Here is a 4,379-nt window from a genome sequence, read left to right as displayed (position 1 = left end):
GATCTAGAAAATATGGCCACATTACCCCTGTAATCTGCCAATTACATCTCACACTGATTATAAAATACTACTACTGACGTATAAAGCAACTAACGGTCTCGCAAAGCAGTATCTGAGTGAACTTCTGTACCAGTATGATCCTCCATGCCTACTTAGATCAAAAGGTGCAGGCTATTTGTTGGTACCTCAAATAATGAAGACTACAGCAGGAGCAGATATTTCTCTTATAAACCACACAATTATGAAACAACCTTCCAATCAGTTTTCGGGACTCAGACACAGTCTCAGTGTTCAAGTCGAGGCTGAAAGCATATTTATAAGTCTTTTATCAGTAGATCTTTCTTGGGTAAAGGAGCAGATCTGGAGGGATCATGGATATTGAGTGCTTGGTGAACTGAAATATTTGTATGCTGTCATCCCCCCACCCCCCTCACTCTCACGCATTCACTTGGGTTTGTTGACGGTGGTGTGGTGGGTCGTCTCTTATCCCAGAGATCCTTCATGTCTGTGTTACCTTCTGGTTCTCCCTTTTAGTTATGCTGCCATAGCGAGTCTTGCCGGAGTCTCCAACTGCACAGTTTCCTTAACTTTCATACAACAACAAGGAGACTTAATAATCCATATCCTTTTCTCCCTGTCACGCCTCTTCTCTCTCTCTCTCTCTCTCTCTCTCTCTCTCTCTCTCTCTCTCTCTCTCTCTCTCTCTCTCTTTCTGTGAATTTAAACATGCTCCTGAGGTTACAGTGACCACTGTTCCTTCTCCTCTCCAGTTCCCTCTTCCCACTTTGTCCTGGCCTGCCTCTAGATGGTGGTCTCCTCGATTGAAGGCCAACTGGGGATGGTTTCACATCAACAGCCTGGAGCCATGAAATTACGTAGTATGAACAGGAGCTTTGAGGATGGATTTGGACTGTAGTTAATAGTAGTCTGTAGCCTGCTACACTGACTCAGGACCACAGTTTGCATCTTATCACCACCACTGCACCTCAACATAGTTTATCTGTAACAAATGGACATTTGGTGCCACCCAGATGAGAATGAGGTTCCCTCTTGAGTCTGCTTCCTCTCAAGGTTTCTTCCTTATGCCATCTCGGGGACTTTTTCCTTGCCACATTCCCCATCAGCTTGTTCATCAGGTATAAACTTACACTTATAAATAACATCTTTTTCATTTTGATCACCACATCATCTGTGTAAAGCTTTAAGACAATGTTCATTGTTAAATGTCAATGACGGTATTGAGATGTGGATTGATTCAAGTCTGACACCACTAAAAGTATAGGTGTGTAATGCTCTGTGCGAACAGAGTTTGTAAATTAATGAATGTTGGTTGGTATTTAAAAATCATGAATTTAGATGTTAAATTTGTTCTAAAAATCTTTAGGAAAGTCTGCATATTTGAGTCTGTAACAATATGAAATTTGAAAATGAAAAATGTGTAGAATCCCTGTTTAAAACCACTAACACCACTTCAAGCTCTGCCCCTAGCTCTAACCCTAAACAAGAGGTGTAAAGATTGCCTGAAAATAATACATAAGTAGAGGTATAGAAACCTTAATCCATTACAAGTTAAATGTCACCAAATCCAATATGACTGAAAGTTTTAGAGTATCTGATTTGAACGGTTCTTGAGTATTTGACTCGCATTGAACGTAGGCTCAAAGATACACCAGTCTTCAATACCAAGACACAAAGTGAAAACACTCTAGCAATACGCCAAAAACTGGTGATTTGTGAGGATTCCTAAAATACAAATCAAATTGTAGACCTCAACACCTCATTAACCATCCACACAACAGCCTCTTCAACATGCCAGAATGACACAGTGATCAAACAAACAAAGTCAAAAGGGTAAAGTGATCTTTAATAAAAAGGATCTTCAATTAACAAATAAACTTACAGTATCGTTTCACAAAGAAAAGTAACTATAGTATTTAATTGACAAATAAAATGTAAATAAATATCACCTCTTCTGCAGACTAAAGCCACGGCAGCTTGTAATTGGTAATGGTGATTGTCAATTCAAATAGAGTGGAGTTAAAAGTACATAAATTGAATCACAATTGTAGTTGAGTAGAGAGTAAAAGTCGCTTTGATTCTCAGTAAAACTTGCCAAAAAATGACTTAAGTACAGAAACAAAGTACCAACCCCAGCCACTTTCAGTGCCGGTCCCAAGCCCAGATAAATTGGGGAGGGTTGCATTAGGAAGGGCATCCAGCGTAAAAACATGTGCCAAATCGAACATGCGGAGGATCCGCTGTGGCGACCCCTAACGGGAAAAGCCGAAAGAAATTTTTTACAGAAACAAGTACATTTACCCAAAAACATTACAAAACTGTTTGTGTTTGGGCCTCCTACTTCAGTTGAATTCATGCTAGTACATCCAAAGGCATCCTATACAATTGTGTGCCTCCAAAGAGTTTGGGGAGAAACTGCACATAGTTGGAAATGTCTAGTGTCACATGGCCTTTGTCCATAGTGTAGTTATAGTATGAGCAAAACCGTGTTTCTTCATATTGACAGCATGACTAAACAAAGATCTTTTTTCGTGAACAATGAGAAAAGGATTTGTTATTCTGATAACAATGAGATGTTCACTGACAAATACTTACTTTTAGAAGTGGTGAAATGTATTACGGATTTTGAGAAAAGTACAGAATTTTGCAAGAAATTAAATGTGTTTTGTTGTTGGTACAAATTGTTTTAAGGATGGCACACACTGGTTTGCAAATATTAAGGATGATTTGAGAAATGCTTCAAAGCAGCTGAGAAAAACTGTATAATTATCTCTTTTTTTTTTTTTTTGTGCAACTGAGCAATTGAGGGTGAGGAGCCTTGTTTAAAGGCCCAGCAGTGGCAGGTTGGGGGTGCCTTCTAATCAGAAGGTTCCCAAAGTTTTACCACTGAGTTATAACAAGTAAACATTTAATTATAAAAATTTCCTCAAGAAAGATTCTTATTTTTTTTTACAGTCAAATTGTTAGATGTTGAAGGAACAAAAAAGCAAAGGTATGATTTGTGTTCTGCATTTACAACATTTGGCAAATAACCTTATCCAGTTTTTTATTCTGAATTATTTCATTTATACAACCGACCAGTTGAGGGTTAAGGGTTTGCTGAAGGGCTCACAGCTTAGTGGTGCACAGATTTGAACTCATGACTTTCTGATCAGAAGTCCAACATCTCTACCACTAAGCTTCCACTTTAAATTGTTGTAATGGCGGCTTCTTGTTTCTGGCCGTCTTGGAAGGAGTCTCCTTTCATTAAGATGGAAACATTTCGGATTTCTGAAGAGTGTTCTGAAGAATGTATTACTCAGAGAGCTTGCGTAAGGGTTTGGGAACTCTGGACTTTCTCTCTTCTGCTTACTTGACCTCAGTAATGCTGACCAGGCAACAGATGCAACAGATGAGTTACAAAAGACAGTGTTTATGCTTTAGCCCTATCCAGAACGTTCTAAAAATACAGACACACACACACCTGCTGCAGGGTCAGGGTAAACGACTCCAAACAGCCTCCAAACAGCCCCCCAAACAACCCCCCATCAACCCATGAACAACCCCCAAACAGCCTTCATAATCTCCAGTCTTTCAAACACAGAGAAAGTCTAAAGCTTCAGATACAAGATGTGAGTCATACATTCTTTAGCCAGTAGGTTCCATCTTAATGACTCTCAGGGATATGCAGTAGACTCTCACTTGTGTAGAACATGCTTTACAATCTTCACCAAAACATTTTGGTTTATTTGTTTAAAGAGAGTGACAACTAAAAACCTACAAATTTCTGGACTGAATTTTTTTCCCTTCCGAATAGATTCTACTCAAGGTTTTCTATGGTTCTTCTAAGAGTTAACATCAAACCATAAATGTTTCACACATATAAATGTTCAAAGAACCTTTACAGGTTATAGACTGAACATTTTTCTTGACTCAGGACCAATCACACATGTGGTGGGTGGTAAGAAAGAATAAATGTAGAAGGTTCTACCTTAAATTAATTGTTCTCAATAGAATTGTCTCAGTCTTTATGTCTCAAAGCCTTTGCATGCTCAGAAAGAAAAAAAACATTATTTAAGTTTTTTTTTTTGAGGTTCTGGCAGAAAGAAAAACTATTTCGAGAGGTTAAAAAACCTTACCCATCCAAAGAACCCTTGAAGAACCTTGAAAGGTTGTTTTGTTGTTCTGAAGGAACCCTAAGACTATAGTCTAAATCATAGAATGACAGTCTAACATCTGTAGGTTCCAACATCTTTGACTAGTAAAAAGCGTTTTGGTGCAAATTTCTTTCAATCTAGTGGGAATACTGTTGCTACGCAACTGGGAAATAAGCATAAACTAATGACTGATTGCAAAGTCTCAATAGATGGAACTTCCCAAAA

At 38.4% G+C, this 4,379-nt stretch overlaps 1 long non-coding RNA gene across 1 annotated transcript; it reads left to right on the top strand.

Annotated features, from left to right (window-relative positions):
- The first annotated feature begins 646 nt into the window (after positions 1–646).
- LOC310739311 lies at positions 647–4,065 on the top strand. Its single transcript, XR_014537345.1, has 3 exons — positions 647–1,367; positions 1,443–1,726; positions 1,923–4,065. It is a non-coding gene; the product is annotated as an uncharacterized lncRNA (long non-coding RNA).
- Positions 4,066–4,379: the final 314 nt, after the last annotated feature.

This window comes from Silurus aristotelis, assembly GCF_946808225.1.
Source record: "Silurus aristotelis genome assembly, chromosome: 2".
Lineage (NCBI taxonomy): Eukaryota > Metazoa > Chordata > Actinopteri > Siluriformes > Siluridae > Silurus > Silurus aristotelis.
This window is presented reverse-complemented; position numbering and strand designations above follow the sequence as displayed.